The following is a 20,340-nucleotide window of genomic DNA, read 5'->3' as shown; positions in this document are numbered from 1 at the left end:
AAAGTTGCAGTTAGCTAAATGGCCATCCTACTACAAACTTAGTCTTCCTTGAAGTTAGTTATTATGGGCTGAATCATGTCCTCTCAAAATTCATATGTTGGCTTTCTTACCCTCAGTACCTCAGAATGTGACTGTTGAGACTGGGCTTTGAAAAAGATAATTAAGGTTAACAATGTAATTAGCATGGGTCCTAAGCCAGTATGACTGTTGTCCTTATTAAAAAGAGGAGACTAGGAGACAGACAAACTTAGAGAAAAACCACATGAAGACACCAGAGAAGGCGGCCATCTTTAAGCTATGAAGAAAGGCCGCAGAGGAAAGCCACCCTTTGATACCTTGACCTCACTCTTTTATCCTTCAGAATTGTGAGGCAAATACATTTCTGTTGTTTAAACCGCTCAATTAGTGACACTTTGTTATGGCAACCCTAGCAAACTAATACAGTGGGAGTGGCCATGGGATTGAATTTGGGTTTCTGGGGTATAAGCAAAAGTGATGTGTGAATTTTCTATGTCATTCTTTAGAAGACAAGTTAGAATATGCTGGCTTATCTCATTTTCCTTCTCACAGGCTTGAACACAGATGTGACAGGGACTTCACTTTGAGTGTTCAAATAAGGATAATACATGGGACGTCGTGGAGCAACAATATGGAAGAAACCTGGCCCCTGAATGACTTTGTGGTGAAGAGCCAGCCAGCCAGCCAGGACTACTCATATCTGAACTATTATGTAAGAGATAAGTAAACTTTTGTCTTGTTTAAGCCACCGAATTTTGGGGGTCTCTATTACTATAGTTTAGCATTTTGTTGTTTAGTCGCTAAGTCCTGTCCGACTCTCTTGCCATCCCATGGTTGTAGCCTGCCAGCTCCACTGTCCGTGACATTATTCAGGCAAGAATACCGGAGTGGGTTGCCATTTCCACCTCCAGAGGATCTTCCTGACCCAGAGACTGAACCTGTGTCTCCTGCTTGGCAGGCAGATTCTTTACTACTGAGCCACCAGGGAAGGCCAGTTTAGCCCTTACCCAAATTAATAAAACATGTATTGAGTAAGTGCAGGCAGAGAACCTCTATGCTGCTTCCACTTTAATTTTTCATTTATATTCTATACATAATAAATAATGTATATATAATAAACTGTAAACATTTATAATTTAAATATATAAATGATAACATCTATATACTATTTGATTGTATATTACATTGTCCACAACTTCTATTTTCATTACAATTTCGTTGACGTTCTAGCAGTAATATATCTAATGGGTGCTGGTCTTTTTTCCTTTTTTGGGGGGTCATTCTCCAGGTGGTCTTTATGAACTAGATTAAACTCAGTTTTATCCTTCACAAAGATCATCTGAGGGACCAAAGACATCACATAGTCATCATTGTGCCTGGGGTCTATTCACAGCCCACCCCTAGCCAAGCACTTGTCTGAGGTTTTTATGATTAAGTTCTATTATTACTCTTCTTATCCATATTTTACCAAATTATGAATCTGGAAAACATGGTGCTTTTCCCACAGGCAGGCTTATTGATGTTCCACATTTTCACTGCTAATCATGCCGTGTGGGTTTCTTTTTTTGACAGACACTGATAGCCATGGTATGTGAGTTCAGTGGACATAATATCCATCCATTCTGTCTCTTACTTATTTCTAAGTGTACTAGATGATTTATACTAATTTTAAGAAACTTCATTGTATAGAGCTCTTTTCTTATTGTTTTTGTAGTCAGAAAGTCCAACTCTCTTTCTAACCTAACTTTACATAATATTCCTGCTCTTTTTTGTTATCTATTATGTGTTGAATAGGCCTGTCTTACTGCTTCAATCCTAAAATTCGCAGCAAAGGGAAAAATGATCCTCCTGGAATGAAGTAGGGCATCGAATGCTACTAGAAGCCATTTAGAAATTCTTTCCCTTGTGACTTATATAAAAACAGCTTGCAAGCAAAGCAGCCTCACAACCACATTTTAACTGGAGTACTAAATGATGGGCATTTGCTTCCTCTCTAAAGAAAAGGATAAGTTTAGCTTCACTGGTGGTAATTCCATATCCCCACTCTTGCATTAAGTGATTAATCCACTGGAAGTGTGTGATCTGTTTTAGAGTCCCTAGCATTGAAAGACACCCCACATGAGACCAATTCATGTAAATCTGAATTTGTCTAAATAGAAAAAAAAATCTGCATTTACTCTTAAATTTTTTTCAGTTGATGAAATGTCTTTGAGCATCAATTAAATTTTGAGATTACCATAATTTCTTCTCAAATGCAGTACTGAGCAAGTAGAGCTTGAAGGTCCTGGTACATAGGGTTTATATCTTAGTATGAAATAATACATCACATAGTCTTTTGGAACATGAAGGATCCAGGGTATCATAGGAACTGGAAAGTTGTGCTAGAGAGTAGCAGAGGGAGGAGAATGCTGAGAGTGTGGTTCTTGAAAGATTTCTACAGAACTAATAGGTGTCATTTAGTATAACCTAAATGATCCACATAAAATGGATGCTCACAGAACCAAAATTGTTAGCATTATCTGCAAAATTAGAGAATGACAATGGTGAAAAGAAATTGATTGATTTGAGGTCGAAACTACAGCTTCCAAAAAGACATGATTAAATATGCTGTTTATTGTGATTTTGGCTTAGGCATATCTGGTTCTTATTATCTATTGGGACGAATGTGTTGGTTTCTCCCAATATAGCTGCCACATATTTACCTTTCCATTTTTTTCTTCTTTCTCCCTTAATCTCTAACTTTTCTACTAAAAATGAAATATTTGTGTGTATATATAAGTGCTGCTGTGCTGTGTAGTATGCTCAATAGTGTCTCTTTGCTACCCCATGGACTGCAGCAAGCTAGTCTCCTCTGTCCGTGGAATTCTTTAGGCAAGGATACCATTTCTGTCCCAGGACATCTTCCCAACCTAAGGATCAAACCTGCTTCTCCTGCATTGGCAGGCAAATTCTTTACCATTGCGCCACCCGGGAAGCCTGTATATGTTCATGTATACATTTATTTTTAGCTTTATTGAGGTATATTTGACAAATTTGTAATATATCTAAAGTGCATAATGTCATGATTTGATATTTATATTGTATATATATCTAAAGTGCAGAATGTAATGATTTGATATATATATTGTATATGTGTGTGTGTGTATGTATGTTAGTCACTTAGTCATGTCTGACTCTTTGTGACCCTATGGCTGTAGCCTACCAGGCTCCTCTGTCCATGGGATTCTCTGGGCAAGAATACTGGAGTGGGTTGCCATTTCCTTCATATATATATATATATATATATATATATATATATAATATGCACACACACACACACATATGTTGTGAAAGGATTCCCACAATCTACTAAATTATTTTCCTTTTTTTTCTTCAAAATTCCACACACAAGTGATACCATTATGCAGTATTTGTCTTTCTTTGTCTGATTATTTCACTTTACATAATGCTCTCCAGGTTCATCCATGCTGTCACAAGTGACAGAATTTCTTTCTTCTTTAAGACTGAATAATATACTGCTATATTTGTATGTGTGCATGTGTATAAAATACTGTTTTTCAATTCAATATATATGTATAGATATACTTAGCTTTCGTTTTTATCAGTTCATCCATCAGCAAGCATTTAGGTTATTTCCATACCTTGGTTACTGTGAATAATGCTGCAGTGAACATGTGAGCACAGGTGTCTCTGTGAGATAATAATTTCTTTTGCTTTGGATATATCATGAAGTGGGATTGATCTATCATTTGGTAGTACTAGTTTTAATTTCTTGAGGACCCCCATACTATCCAGAGGCGAATTATTTTTAAAGTAATGTAAGTTTGTGTGATATGAAGAAATTCCATCTGATAGGAACATTAGCCTAAAAAGGGACTTGTACACATTGTATGTTAACCCAGAATGCCTTGCCCTTAGGCATTTACCAGGCTACCTTCCTTTTGTCACTCAGATCTCACCTTACATTACCTCTTTTTTTTTTAGATTTTATTTTTAATTATTTTAATTGTAGGCTAATTACTTTGCAATATTGTGGTGGTTTTTGCCATACATTGACATGAGTCAGCCATAGGTGTACATCACAGTACCTCTTTCTTGAGGTTTCTCTTAGTCACTAAGGGCTTCCCTGGTGGCTTATTGGTAAAGAATCTACCTGCAAGGAAGGAGAATAGGCAGGAGACACTGGCTCCATACCTGGGTTGGGAAAATCCCGTGGAGAAAGGAAATGGCAAATTCACTACCAGTATTCTTGCCTGGAAAAATCACAGTCCATGGGGTCACAAGAGTCAGACCTGACTGAGCGACTAAACAACAGCTTAGTCACCAAAGATGAGTAGCTGTCTCCTCACACTCTGCTGTTATCACAGACAGATTCTGTCCCACCAGTCTAGTTTATATTATTCTTCAGAACATTTATTGCTGCCTCGCATTATTCTTTCTCTGGCATATTTACTTCTTCATTAACTGTTTCCTCCGTTAGTAAATAAGTTTCATGAAATAATGAATGTTGTTTGCTTTGTTCAGTGTTATTTTGAAAGTGCCCAAATTATTTCTGATGCACAGCACACTCTCATAAATTAAGGAAACCACACTAAATTCATTTTTTTCCCCTAAGTATATTAACTGATTTTTCTCCCCTTTTTGTCATGAATCAGTTCACCATTATTTGAATTCCATATTTTATATTTTCACTAAGATTTTCTTTTTCTTCTTTTCCCAATTAAGTCTTCTCAATTCTAGTCGAGGAATAAATGTTTGTTTGCAGTTCTGTTTATTTTCCATTTGTATTTGTGGCCTAGACCGTTGGGAAAATAAATGAAAACTAGAATCTGTCTTATTATGAACAATTTATTTCAAAAGTATGAAGGTTATATGAGGAACAGGGCTTTATCAAAACTTAATTTGTAGGATGAAAAGAGTTGCCAAGTTCCATCACCAACTCATATATACCGTATGAAAAGATTAGCCCCCACGAGAGGCCCTTCAAAGACATACTTTCTGGTTTTGTTTACTGCAATCTAGTTTGCTTTGTTCGGTAGGTTGCTTAATATATCATTTGGTTCTACATGTTTCTTTTTCTTGATATTTCTTTTATACTGTCAGATCCTGCCATGTCCATTCAAATCTAAAATTGTCTGAAACTATCTAAGTCACAACAAATCTGCTGTGTGAATAAAATCTTTATGGAGAGCTGTGAGGTTTCCAAGGCACATGCATAATAGAAATTCAATATCACTTCATTTGAGTACAAGCAGAACTACCAATAGCTTCATATCACAGAGACCTACAAATTTGTGCTAAGAAAAGAATGATTATGACAGAATGCCAGGCCTGTGTACAGGAGCCTGGTAATATATTCCACAGGCAGTTGTGTGGTCACCCCAGGGTGCTGGTGTTAGGAGAAAGGGGCACTCCTGAATTTACTGTAGTATTAGAAGCTTCTAATATTAATCAAATCTGATTTTTAATAACATATTCCTCAGTATAAAAGTTAAAAGGAAATAGGAAAAATAACAGTCTCTACAATCTACTTTAAAATGGAGACTCTGGCATTAGCTTCTTTAGCTTTAGTGCTAACAAAGCAATTAGCACAAAAGAAAAGCTTATAAACAGAAAGTTTAACATGTTATCTATTTTACACTTAAAGTATTAGTAAGAAGTAATTCTCTGGACATAAACTAAGGTAGGAAAAATATCTTATGTGTTTGTGTATACAGAAGAGGCAGAGAAAGTTCAAATGCAATTAGGATAAATATTACAAAGTTTATTTTCTTAGGATAATTTTGTTGGAATAAATGTTGCTCTAAATAAGGAGGAAAAAGTTAAAAGTTAATGAGGATTAAAATCATTTAAGGGCTATTTCAGACCAATTTGTGATTAAATTTACCTTATGTAGACTATGACCTTTATGAATGTAACTAGTATCAAATTGAATATACTGAATTATGTTTATATCAATATTTTTCATTTTGGAGAACATTTTTTTAACTGATATTTTTGCCTAATACCTACATTTTCAAAATAATTATAGAATCTAAATTTACAGTTTTAGCTAGCAACATATATGAAAAATTAATGATCTAATGATACTCCTTGGTTAGTTCATACGTAATTTTTCTAAAAACTTAAATGAACACCTAAGATAAGTCTTATAATTCCTGAAGTCATATTAAAGCTCAGAAGTCTAAAGTCATTATTATAATTGATCTTAATTTAATATGGAAATGTATGTCTATATATTACCCCATCTTAAAACTAGAACACCTTTGGATAACTCTGACACAGTTATTTTTTATAACTTGTAAAAGCAAAACAACTCAATAATATATAATTATAAAGCAATAATGAATTCGAATCTTTGTTAAGTTGATCTAAGATCAACTTTATCCATTGATTACTTTGCAATAGTCACCATTTCTGTGAGATCTGAGTCACAAAGAGTTAAGATGATTTTAGGCAGAAATGCATTCAAGATATAGGAATAGATGATGGAATAGGAAGTGGCAACTCATTCTAGTATTCATGCCTGTAAAATTCCATGGACGGAGGAGCCTAGCAGGCTATACAGTCAATGGCGTCTCAAAGAGCTGGACATGACTAAGCAACTGAGCACGCAAAAAGCATGCACATTCAAGATATAGATGCAATTTTTTAAGTTAAAACTTGGTAAAAGGGTGCAATTTTCAGTTATAAGATGATTGAAGTCTGAGGATCTAATGTCAAACATGGTGACTGTAGAGATAATACTGTATTATTCAATCGGAATTTATCAAGAAAGTAGAACTTAAATGATCTTAAAAAAATAATATATGAGGTGATGGATTTGTTAATTAGGTGGTGTGAACCCCTTCAAAGTATCTACATATACCAGGCCAGCAAGATGTAAACTTCAAATAGCTTACCATGTTATTGTCAATTATACCTCAGTAAAGCTGGGGAAAAAAAAAAAAAAAACAACACTTGATTGTGGAATGAAAAAATAAATAAGTCTAGCCATAAAATTTGACCAGCAAAAATTCTACCCAAATCCTTAAAAAACCATGATTTAACAAAGAGTGTTCTGATTACGTAAGAAAACAACTTCTGTTATGTTAATATCTCTTAAGATTTAAAATAATAAATTCTAGAAGCATAAAAAGAGGTTTTATTTTCCCATTCAAGGACTGCTGCCAACAAATTTAATCCATTTAAAGTAAAGGAACCATGATAGGAAGAGTAAGTATGGTTTGGTTTCTCTGAATTAATTAGGTCTCTATGAATTGTGGACCAAATCTGAAACTCTTTGAAATACTTTTTAAAAAGTGACTAAGCATGAAAAGTGTGATCCTAAATAGTACTGCTGAAATAACGTTTTACCAGAAAATGAAAAGTTCATGTGCTGTATTATCAAATATTTTAAAAAATATGTCAATTATTAATGTGATTCTAACTATATATGTAGTTTATTTAAATTGGTTTAACAAGCATGACACTTTATTCAACAGTATTTCTGGACATCTATAGGATAATTATAATCATTATTTTTATTGATCCAGATGATAATAATAGCTGTCACTTATTGAACACCTACAATTTTCCAAACATTGTATGCTGGTATTATATGATGTTTAAGGCTATTGATTTTTAAGTCAGAAACTTTATTCAAATCCTGTTTCTGTCATTTACCTTTGGCGACTTAGGGAGATAATTTGGGCCTCATTTACATTTTCTGCAAAAGAGTAATTTTAACTAGCTCATAGTTTTCTGGTGAGGAAAATTACAGAAGTTAATTCATTAAACACCTTAGACTAATGACTGGAACATAGTGTTCGATAAATTTTAGTTAATAGTACTTGATAGTTTAGATATTTTATTGTGATAGAAGATTTGCTATAATTATTTTACAGGTTAGGAAACTATGACTAAGAGATTTTATGCAAGTTGCCCCAAGTCACATAGCTAATAATAGAATTAAAAACTCCCAAGTTTATTCTCTTTCCGTTGTATTGTACTGTCTCCAAAAGCATTGCAAGATTCTGAATTCTTTCTGTTTTTATACATTTATTTTTTTAAATTGAAATACAGTTGATTTACAATACTATATTGGTTGAAAGTATACAACATAGTGATTCAGCGTTTTTACAGCCTACACTCTATTGAAAGTAATTATTATAAGATAATGACTATACTTCCCTGTGTTATACAATATATCCTTGTTGCTTATTGATTTTATGCATAGTAGTTTGTATCTCTTAATTCCATACCTCCAATTTTCCCCTCCCAACTCCCTCCACCTTTTGATAGCTGCTAGTTTGCCTTTTATATCTGTGAGTCTGTTTCTATTTTGTACATAAATTCTAATATTTTTTAGATTCCATGTATAAGTGATATCATATAATATTTGTCTTTTTCTCTTTGATTTATTTCACTAAGCATTATATTCTCTAGGTTCATCAACATTGTTGCAAATGGCAGAATTTCATTCTTTTTTATGGCTGAGTAATATTCCATTATATATATACACACACATATATATACATACACACATACTGCTGCTGCTGCTGCTAAGTCGCTTCAGTCGTGTCCGACTCTGTGCGACCCCAGAGACAGCAGCCCACCAGGTTCCCCTGTCCCTGGGATTCTCCAGGCAAGAACAGTGGAGTGGGTTGCCATTTCCTTCTCCAATGCATGAAAGTGAAAAGTCAAAGTGAAGTCGCTCAGTCATGTCCGACTCTTAGCGGCCCCACGGACTGCCGCCCACCAGGCTCCTCCATCCATGGGATTTTCCAGGCAAGAATACTGGAGTGGGGTGCCATTGCCTTCTCCGACATGTTCCTTATTCTTGTCTGTTGATGGGCCCTTGGGTTGTTTACATATCGTGGCTATTATAAATAGTGCTGTCATAAACACTGGGATGCATGCATGGTGTCCTTTGAAATTAATGCTTTTTGAATATATACCCAGGAGTGGAATTGCTGGATTATGTGGTAGTTCTCTCTTTCTTTTCTTAAGCACCCCATAGTGTTTTCCATAGGGGTTGCACCACTTTCCATCAACAGTGTGTAAGGATTCCCTTTTCTTCACATCCTCACCAACATTTTTGATTTGTAGACTTTTTGATGATGGCCATTCTGACAGATGTGAGGTGATACCTTACTGTTGTTTTGTTTTGGTTTGCATTTCTCTAGTGATTAGCAGTGTTGAGCATCTTTCCATGTGCCTGCTCGCTAAGGATATGTCTCTTCTTGGAAAAGTGTCTCTTCAGGTCTGCTGTCTATTTGTTTTAATTGAGGTTTTTTTTTTTATATTAAGTTGGATGAAATGTTTATACATTTGGATATTAACTCCTATCAGCCATTTTATTTGCCAATATTTTCTCCATTGCATAGATTGTCTTTTCATTTTGCCAATGCTTTCCTTTGCTGTGCAAAAGGTTTTAAGTTTAATTGGGTCCTACTTGTTTATTTTTGCTTTTATTTCTTTTGCCTTTGGACACCAATCTAAGAAAATGTTGCTATATTTTTGTCAAAGAATGTTCTGTGTTCTCTTCTAGGAGTTTTATGATTTCAGATATTACATTTATGTCTTAATCCACTTTAAGTTTATTTTTGTATGTTATGTGAGGAAATGTTCTAATTTCATTGTTTTATGTGTAGCTGTCCAGTTTATTAGATCTAAATTGAAAAGAGTGTCTTTCCTCCATTATCTATTCCTGCCTTCTCTGTTGTAGATTCATTAGCCATAAATACATTGGTTAATTTGAGGGTTCTCTCTTCTAATTCCATTTATGTATGTGTCTGCTTTTGTCCCAGTACCATACTGTTTTGACTGTTAGCTTTGTATGATAATCTGAAATCAGGGAGGGTGATAGTTCCAGCGTTGTTCTTTTTTGTCAGGATTCCTTTGACAATTTGGGATCTTTTGTGCACGTGAAAGTCGTTCAGTCATATCTTTGTGACCCCATGGACTGTAGTCCATGGAATTCTTCAGGCCAGAATACTGGAGAGGGTGGCCTTTCCCTTCTCCAGGGGATCTTCCCAACCCAGGGATTGAAGCCATGTCTCCCGCATTGCAGGTGGATTCTTTACCAGCTGAGCCACAAGGAAAGCCCAAGAATAGTGGAGTGGGTAGCCTATCCCTTCTCCAGCAGATCTTCCTGACTCAGGAATTGATCCGTGATCTCCTGCATTGCAGGCAGATTCTTTACCAACTGAGCTATCAGGGAAATTTATCACCAAATATAATATATATATGTGATATGTATATCTTACATATATATAGCTATATATATGTATAGTTATATATATAGTTCAGATGAGCTGACCCCAGCTCCTGGCTTTAGATTGGGATGTCACTCAGATCAATGAACATACACTGCATCGATTGGATCAGCACAGGGAATGTGACATGAACTGTGACAGTCAAAATGCTTCACCTTTTGCTTGGCCTATACAGAGTACTATTAAGTCCAGTAGAGTCACTGTTGACCATCTTTGCCACCACATAAGAAGAACCTGCTTGAGAATAAAACCAACAAAGAAAAGAACCAAACAAGAAGGGTGGAGAGGAATAAGTCTTGAGAATGCTGATTTTTAGTTGTGGGACTTTTTACTAATGTAAATTGATCCCTTCCCTTTGGTCTCTAAGAATTGAGTTGGGTATTTTCATCTGCAAGAATCCTTCTAAGAGGGAATAATAAAATTGGAACTGTAAGTGAACTTTCCTAATGCACACTTAAACAAAAACCTTGAATTCCCATTTGAAAAATTAGCCTTGGTTGTTTAACCTTACATTAAAAAAAAATCTGTAACTAATTTTTGTCTTAATATTACTCATGTCAATGATAACTTTTTAATTAAATGTAATAAAAGTTTCATTGATATTCTTATTTCTCTTCTTTTTTCTCTCTCTTCTTAACATGCTCCCTCTCTCCTTTCATACATCAGATTTAGAGAATAAAAAAAATTAGCTTCCATTAATAAAATAAATAAATATAGCTTTTATTTTTATAATATTAGATTTTAACAGGCTATCCACTCAGAGGGAAAAAAGCAACTCTGTCAAAATACTGTTTTCATTACTCTCATCAATTAATTAATTATTTGCTAACTGATTAGTTCATAAGTGATTTGGAATTGCTGCTTGGTTGACCAGTAAACTAAGGGCTTCCCAGGTGGCTCAGTGATAAAGAATCTGCCTGCAATGCAGGAGACCTGGGTTCAATCCCTGGGTCAGGAAGGTCCTCTAAAGAAGGAAATGGCAACCCACTCCAGTATTCTTGCCTGAAGAATTCCATGGATAGAGGAGCCTGGTAGGTTACAATCCATGAGGTCGCAAAGAGTTGGACACGACTGAAGCGACTCAGTATGCATGTATGAATGGCTTAGTGGTTTTCCCTACTTTCTTCAATTTAAGTCTGAATTTGGCAATAAGGAGTTCATGATCTGAGCCAAAGTCAGTTCCTGGGTCTGACCAGTAAAGCATTATTTTGCCAAAGCCTTGTATGCCATGGTGGCAAGTTTCAGTCTTGCTTCTTGAGACATTGCTCGCTCCTTATGTCTGACTTTTGCAGACTTAGAAATTTAGAAACAGAACTATGTTAAATAACTTGAAATTATGAAAGTTCAAATATGAATCCAATGTTTGATATTCAAGTATTTCAAAAGCTTCCCAGATGCGATATTGTGCTCTTAATTTGTATTGTATCCTTTGAAGATATTTTATTCAGAAGTGTCTGATTTTTTTCTCATTGTTAAAATAGTAAATAGTTATACATATTTGAAGTCATCCTGCTGAAAAGAGTCATCCCATGCTTTCTCTTTTGACTAAATATATTTAATCTAAAGAATATAATGCAGGTATACTCTTTTAAAATATTAATTTAATATAGTTAATTATATAAAAATAATGTATAATGCAAATATTTAAATTCCAAATGATATTCCTCATGGATTTACTGAAATGGCAAGTTCTTAGAAGCATTAAATATTTTATAATAATACTCTGCTTTATTTATTTCCTCTGTATTTGCATAATAAGTTTCTATGTTGTAGAAATAATAGATCAAAAGGAAAGTTTCATTTTATTTAATAGTCAAACAGAATTTCTTGAATGTTGATTGTGAATCAGGAATTTTTGTAAGCATTGAACTATCCCTTAAGGAGCTCTGAGTATAAATAAGGGTACAGAGAAATTATATAAGTGACAGTGTTCATGACATTTCTTTGTGTATGAAGAAAAATAAATTATAGTTATCATCTTCCAAGAAACTTAAAATAGAGTTTGGGAAAGAACGCATACAAACAGTGAATGATAAAAATATTGTCGTAGGGTAAATTATAAATACAATTCTATTGTATTGGCAGTGCTCTATGAAAACAGAAAAAGAAGTTATCACTTTTAATTGGAAACACAACTAGTAAAATTTGGATGTACAGGTGGCATATCCAAGTGGCAGAATATTCCAAATTAGAGCAAAGGTGCATTAAAAACCTCAGAGATGTGAGAACCCCAGAAGGGATATTTAAGAGAAGGTATTTTTACTTGACTGGAACATAAAACAATTGGCAACTTAAATGTAAAGTTGGAGTGCTTTTGAGATGAGTAGTTGGAGAATGGCAGTGGTATTTAAAAAAAATCTGGTGATGGGTGTATAAATAGGAATAAAGATGAGTTACCTAGGAGCAACTGTACTTTTCTTTGAAGGCAGTTTCATGAATAGTAATACGAAGGGATAGTAATATGAAGTAGGTAAGACAGGGTAATGTAAAAGGATACAAGGAATTGATGGCAGGATCATTATTGTAATTGTATAGTTCATGTGTCTTTCTGGCTAACTGAATGTGAAAGAGAAATGGAAGAAATTACATTCTAGGTTATATCCAGTATTATGAAGTTTAGTGTGCTAAAGAGTGCTAGTTATAAAACTATGGCTAGCATTAACTTCATTTCTTTAGCACTTCCATGACTGCTGACCATACTGTTAGCTACTCTTTACTATAAATGCCGTTTCTCTCAGTGGTGAGCTGCGGTTTGGATGCCTCTAGGCAAAAGTGCTAGAATAAATATGACACCATTTAGATAATAGAAAACGATGTCAGTTCACATATAAAGAATTATATACTTGGTATACTTCACTACCTGAAGAATTATATGCTCTAAAATCAGAGTAAGAATATTACTGTTTCCTTAATGATAGTGGAAGTAAAATTAAAATTATTATACCAATATCTAATCATAAATCAATTAGATATTAATAAATCATGAAATACTAGTGTGGTTCTTAGAACCATGTCGCTGGAATATATTTTTTAGCTAATTGTGTGATATTTAGTTTTTTCTTTATTGTGGAACATGATAGTCGCATTAATCACACAACAGTCGTTGAAGATTATAATAGTTATTGAAGACATAATGGACATAATATTATTGAAGAGTTATTGAAGAGTTGCTTCATGTTGAAGAAGGAAACAGTTAAGTCCTTTAAAAACAGTCTAGGTTGAAATTTCATAGATAATCTGAGAGAAAGAGTCCTTTTCAACAAAACTTGAGGAATTCCTCTTGGGGCCTTTATACACCCAAAGCAAAATTATTTTTCTCATTTGAATTTTTTTCTAATCTTTTTTTAACTCTTGAAAAACTTATCTAATGACTTTAATTTAAAAATGGTGACTTCCTATTGGGTTTTAATGACAATGTCAGTTTTAGAACAGATCCTGGTTTCTTAAAAGAAGACAAAGGTTAATGAATCCTGTAAAAGCCTAGTAAATGAGTTTTTCTAATTTTTTTTTAACATGCAGAGAGTTTCTGAATTGTAGATTTTTTTTTATATGGAGAGTGTCTGTGTGTATCCTTGAAAGACCACGTACATCTGGAGCTACTCCATATAATGAAGCAAGTAAAACTGTGTGGAATATGTGTATAAACTAACTTTATGTTTATGTGACTCATGCATGCATGCGTGCATTTATTTCAGTGTGTGGTTATTTGATAATTTCAATTCACACATTAAAGTTTTTCCTTTAAAAATATGTAATGAAATCCATTGCCAAAAAAATCTACCATCCTAAGGTTTGTAATATTGAATACCCTCCAAACTGTCGGAATCAAATATTAAATACTTAAGTATATTTTGTTCTTGACTTTGGATTGTTATCAACTTCTATTAAAACTATTACAGCTCCATAATATAAAATGTGCTGTTAGTGAAAAACTGTAATCAGGTCCTGATTTTCTCTCTTGGTTTAACTTTGAGTTACTCTGATTAGATTATGGGCATAAATTAGCCTCTGTTATTACTTCCATTTCCACTAAGCAAGTTGGCAAGGGGGAATCAGAAGTTCCCTGGCCCTGGACATAGATAGGAATGCAGTGGAGGAGCAGTAGAACAGAAAAGGCAGATGTTTTGTTTTTTCTAATGGCACCCCACTCCAGTACTCTTGCCTGGAAAATCCCATGGACAGAGGAGCCTGGTAGGCTACAGTCCATGGGGTCACAAAGAGTTGGACATGACTGGGAGACTTCATTTTAGCACAGATTCTAAATAGATTGTGAGGGCTATTGTGAGGGTTTGGTGAGGAAGATTCTTTGACAGTACCAGGGTTGGGGGGCTGGCAGTTACAGAACTTCTTATAAAACATTATCCTCACACATACTCTTTTATGGATAATTGTGAGTTCCTACAATGTGCCCAAATTTGTTCTACATGTTTGGTAAGCCTTGGTGAGCAAAACTGAAGAAGGAGGGCTTACACCTCATTGCAGGGTCAAATGTTAACAGGTGTTTTACATCTAACAGGGACAGGACAAGTCATGTTTATTACTTACGTCCTAGAATGTGACCATTTCTTCCTTCTTCTAACAACCACGTGAAGCAGGTATACTGACCCAGATTTATAGATGAGAAAAGAGCCCATAACATTTAAATAAATTACCCAAAGTCATATAATCAGTAAGTGATAGACTATGATTTAAGCATGTCATTCAGATTGAAAATGCTCTTCTTTTTTACCACAGCACACATGCCTGAAGAAGTTTGTGGAATATTATAAACTTTATGTGGTTCAGCAAAATCACTGGGAATGTGGGCTTTGGAGAGGCCATCTTTTTTGTGACATTCAGCGTTGCCACTTAGATCTGTGACCTTAGGCTGGTTACTTAAAATTATTAGCCTCAGTGGAGTAATCATATATCTGTCGCATCGGATTATTGTGAGGATAAAGACAATAAATATAAAACATCTAGCACAGTGACTGGGACAGAGTAAGTAAGTGTTAAAATATGCTGTCTCTTCTTATCATGATCATCATTATTTACAATATTTTATTATTCTTTCCTGGTGAGAAAAGCTGTTTACCCATTTAAAATTTGTAACTAGGATTAAGAATCCTGGCTCATGGAGCAAGAAAGAATCTAAGTGTAGATTTAAAGATACAAAATTTGAGAAATACCAGGTATGTAGAGAAGTGTGCTATTGATTTCAACATTTAAACAATTTTAGCTGACCTGTCACCAAATCCTTGGATCATTATGGTGTTTTCCAACATTAAATATTTAAATTAGATACATATTTTCCATTATTAAATTATTTTCATTTGCGAATAAATGAGTACATTTAATGAAGGCATTGTTTAAAAAAGCACAGCATATTTAACTGAAAACATAAATGAGTGAGTTATAATATTTACATAATACATTTGTGCCATATACATCCCTGTTTTCTAAATTTAACGTAATGTTGTACTGCAGTTGCACATTAACCTTACAATTAGACACAAGCTATGCAATTAAATGCTCACTTAAAATTAGCAATTATAAATGTCCTTGCATATATAGTAGCTCCTAAAGAATGCAATGCACTTGCAGTAATATCTACTATATTGTGTGTTGCTTTTCTGCTGTTCAGCAGAGGAATTGAATGGGGAAATAATTTCACACTGCATATAATGCATCTGATATGAAGGAAACTTGAAAATTATTTAGTTACAGATTTCTCTGACCAGGCTTGCAAAGTGGCATATATTATGTTAATGGGCAAGCATTTGAAAATGAATTTGAATATTAAATGCACTAAATTTGGGTTCTGACATGAAGGCAGGCAGAGTTTGAGATACAATTTACAAACAGGTTCTCTTTAACTCTTTCATTGCTATGGCTCACCGTCATGCTTTGAGCTTAACATTTTTAGTCTCACAATTTTTTCATCACTGAAAATTCCATAATATTGGAATCTAATGATTAGCCTGTACAAATGAAGTTCCACTATAGTATTAGATTTTTTTATTCTATATTTAGTTGTACTGCATGTTGTTCAGTGAAAAATAGTTGCTTATTCATGAAAGTTATAAGTAGGAAAGAAATGAGCCACATCAATCACTTTATTAACGGCACACTATATTTTTTCGCTTTCGTTTGTAAAATAACATTTGGGTTGACGTCCATTGGAATGTATGCTACCAAGCCACCATTATATACTCAACCGAAATATCTTGGTTTCAAGTGGAAGCAGAGATCACCAATTTACTACTAGTGGAATTATCATGTTTAAATTTATAGGAAATGAATAGTTAATAGTAAACCTACCCACCAAAGCATATTTTTATTGAAAGAGCAAAGTATTACAGTACACCGGATGTTTTAGGTCATTTATTTTGTTTTTGCTCTGGGTCATTTTACAAAAGCACTTCTGCTCTCTAGCGTTAAAATGAGAGCCACTCTACTCCCCAGATATTACCCAGCAGCACTTGGGGGCTCTTAATGATTAATACCATCACCGTCCAGCCACAAACCTTTCTGCCGCAGATAATGCCAGGCAGCAAGCGCGCTTGACACTTTTAATGTATAATTAAGTAGGAAAAGTCAGCACTCAGTATGCAAATTTTTCAAAATGATAAATGATGCCATACAGCAGTAGGGATTGATTTGGTGTAAATGAAACTAATTAAGGAAATGTCAAACATAATTAATAAAACAGGTTTAAGCTGCAAAACATTGTCAATTGAATGAATGAGGAGGCATTGGCTCCTATTGTTTCTGCTTTATTTAGGTCTTGTGTTTAGCTTGTACTCTTCCTAAATGCACTTTCGCTACCTCACACCCTCCACTACCAATTCCCAGAGAGGGGGAAAATAAATTTGCTTGTCTCTCCACTGACTGCCGAAATTAATTGCAGAAATCTTGTCCCATCCAAGTGTTACATTCACTCACAGGACATTAACATAACTAATTTGAAAGAGCCCAAATGACTGCATAATAGAGCACTGTCAGTATGCCTGACAGTCTTTGGTCATACCAAATTAGCTTGGTTTTCTAATTGAAATTTTTTTCCTTAGACTCTTTTTATAATTTTTTCCTCAGCTATTCATTTTTGATAAGAACAAAGGTTTTATAATTTACAAAAGAGTGCTTGACCTATAATTACTAGGAGGAAATTAGGGGAGGTAGAAAAGTCAGATTTAGTCCTGGTAATGATGCTAGAGACCTTGCTCCCTCTAGGGAGCCTGAAGAATAATGGAATCTTCTATTTTTACGGGCGACCTGTGCACTGGTGCTGACTCTAACTGTGAATCCACTTTACTTTGCAGATCACTTGCTTAACACTAAAAGTGCCAGCCGCATGGCAGGCCATTACTCCAAATGTCATTCAAACCAATGCCATTTCCACACGCCCTTCCCATTCAAAGAGTGAATTGAAGAACATCTGTCAGTCCTCACGGCTCACCCTTGTAATTTTCCATGTGGAATCTCATGCAACTTTGTGAAGCATTTAGGTAGATAAGGGTGAAAGGAGTAAAGGGTTTGTTGAGAGTAGGAAATTTAAAGAGTGCTGAAATGGGGCAATATTATTACCTGCATGCTATGGATGACGCAATCTTATCATGCATGACACAGTTTTTCAAAAGAAGGATTCTGCTACCACTCAATCTTCAGTTTAGAGAGCTGAAGGATAGTTTCCTCAAAGGATAGTTTTCCTTTTGTGTATGTCATAAAATGATTCAATATATAAGAATGGAATCAGTTCACTGTTTTAATACTTTAATTATGAGTTATACACTCCCATGTTATTGTAGATTAATTGAGGAAATTGTATGGAACTGCAGATATGGAGTGCATAAGAACACAGATGGAATATAAACTCTCTTAGTCCCTGAAGTTTCTGCTGAATAGATGGGTAGAGGTGCAAGTGCTGTGGCATGGTTTTATTTGTTTAAAGTCTTGCTTCTATTAAACACTCTACTTCTATGTCTTCTTTCATTTGGATCCAAGAAAGTAAGTAATGTTTACATGTGTATATAAGATTGTAGAGACTCCTGACTTTGAGCTGTCCAAGTCTTTTGGGGCTCATTCCTAGATGCTCTCCACTATATTCTTTCTAGTTTTAAAATAATACCTGCTTGCATGCGTCAGTTGCTCAGTCGTGTCTCACTCTTTAGGACCCCACAGACCGTAGCATGCCAGGCTCCTTTGTTCATGTGATTTTTCAGGCAAGAATATGGAGTGGGTTTGCCATTTTTCTCCTTCAGGGGATCTCCTGACCCAGGGATCAAACCTGTGTCTCCATTGTCTCCTGCATTGCAGTGGATTCTTTACCTGCTGAGCCATCAAGGAAGCCTACATGTAATTATCTATTAATTTTATAAGATTGATTCATTCCATTTTTTTAATCAGCATAAAATTTTATATGTTGTATGCAACTGAAAGGAAAGATGGGTGGTTGCTTTATGTAACTTTAAATGGAATAGATATGGAATAAATCAGTAAGATTCAAAATAAATCAATTATTACTTCTTTTCTCTTTGTCTAAATAGGACACAAAGAAGTACCTCAGGTTTATTTTATCCAACGTTTATGTTGGTAACTTTGAAAAAGTTTTTCTGAGGCACATTTCATATGATCTAATTCTAATTCCACTCCCCTGTGCCCAGTTATAAAATAGGAGTTAAGGCATTTATTGACCAAGAAATATCTAGGGTCAGTTTTCCAGGACACTCTTTAGCCATAGCTAAGCACAGTAGGTTAAACAATGTCATCAAGACCAGAGAGTTCTCTTTCTCATCCCTTGGTTCTGCTTTCCACTGGGTTGATTGCATCTTCAGACTCCACTCTTGGGTCCCAATAGCTTCACGATTAAGAGTGTAGCAGTCCAACAGTTCATTGCAATGAGAGAGAGTTGTTTTCCAGGCAATTAAAGAATTGTTCCAGGATTATCCTTGAATGAACCACCAAGAAAGAGGTAGTCATCCTAAAATCCATTACTAGTACAGACATCTGGAACCAGTTTAAAGACCAAGTCTTGGACTTTATGCCTCCCCTAAAACAGCCCCATCCAAAACCAACTGAACTGAGGGTGGGGAAGAGGGATTCCCCAGGGAAAATTGTGCTGTTTTTATCAAATGAAAGAAAAAATGAGAAAATTCTGGTAAAAGCAGTAGATATACACTCCATAAGTATATAATATAGTTTCTTTAAGCAGAATATATATTGTGTGGTATTCTTATTCACTGCTGGATGTTACTGAATACTTAATTAAAAAATAGGAAATTTTAAGACTTCTGTGAGTGAAAGGATTGCTTTATTCTTATGATGAATTCACTTAAAGGAGGAGATAAAGAGAATATTGATTTTTTTGATGGTTAATGCTTAGGCATTTATAACTGAACAAATGGAAATATGTTTTTTAGACTTTTTGTTTAAATTTACACAAGAGTCACAAAGACTGTATGGAGAATTCACTATCCACTTCACAAATCTTCCCCAAATGTTAGCTTACATACTTCTGGTATACTTGTCAAAACTTAGAAACTGACATGGTACATGGATATTAACTATAGATTGTATCAGATTTTTACCAGTTTTTCACTGTTTTTTTTTTTCTTTTAATTCCTCATTTTTAATACAGAATGCCCTGTGCATTGGGCTTCCCTGGTGACTCTGTGGTAAAGAATTTATCTCCCAATGCAGGAGACATGGGTTCAATCTTTGGCAGCCCACTCCAGTATTCACGCCTGGAAAAATCGCATAGACAGAGGAACCTGGTTGGCTGCAATACGTGGTGTTGCAAGAGTCAAACACAACTTAGTGACTGAACAACTACAACAACCCTGTGTATTCGGTCATTGTGTCTCTATAATTCTGTCCAATTTTTGATAGTCTCTCAGTTTTTCTCACCTTCCATGACCTTGACAGTTTTGAGGAGGACTGGGCAGTATTTTATAGCCATTTGGGTTTGTCTGATGTTTTTTCATGATCAGTTTGAGGTTATGTACCACTGGGAAGGATACCACAGAGGCAATGCTCCTTTTTCACTGTATCATATCAGAGAAACTAGTATCAGCATGATTTATTA

The 20,340-nt window shown here is 34.8% G+C and overlaps 1 long non-coding RNA gene across 1 annotated transcript in view; it reads left to right on the top strand.

Moving 5' to 3' along the window:
* LOC113896546 overlaps nt 1-20,340 on the top strand; it is a 46,141-nt gene that overhangs the window by 4,502 nt on the left and 21,299 nt on the right. The window contains exon 2 of the long non-coding RNA XR_003512048.1: nt 571-730. This is a non-coding gene — a long non-coding RNA (uncharacterized LOC113896546). The remainder of the gene's footprint in view (nt 1-570; nt 731-20,340) is intronic.

Source organism: Bos indicus x Bos taurus, chromosome 7 (genome assembly GCF_003369695.1).
Source record: "Bos indicus x Bos taurus breed Angus x Brahman F1 hybrid chromosome 7, Bos_hybrid_MaternalHap_v2.0, whole genome shotgun sequence".
Taxonomy (NCBI): domain Eukaryota; kingdom Metazoa; phylum Chordata; class Mammalia; order Artiodactyla; family Bovidae; genus Bos; species Bos indicus x Bos taurus.
Note: the sequence above shows the minus strand (reverse complement) of the source record. Positions and strands in the feature narration are given on the sequence as shown.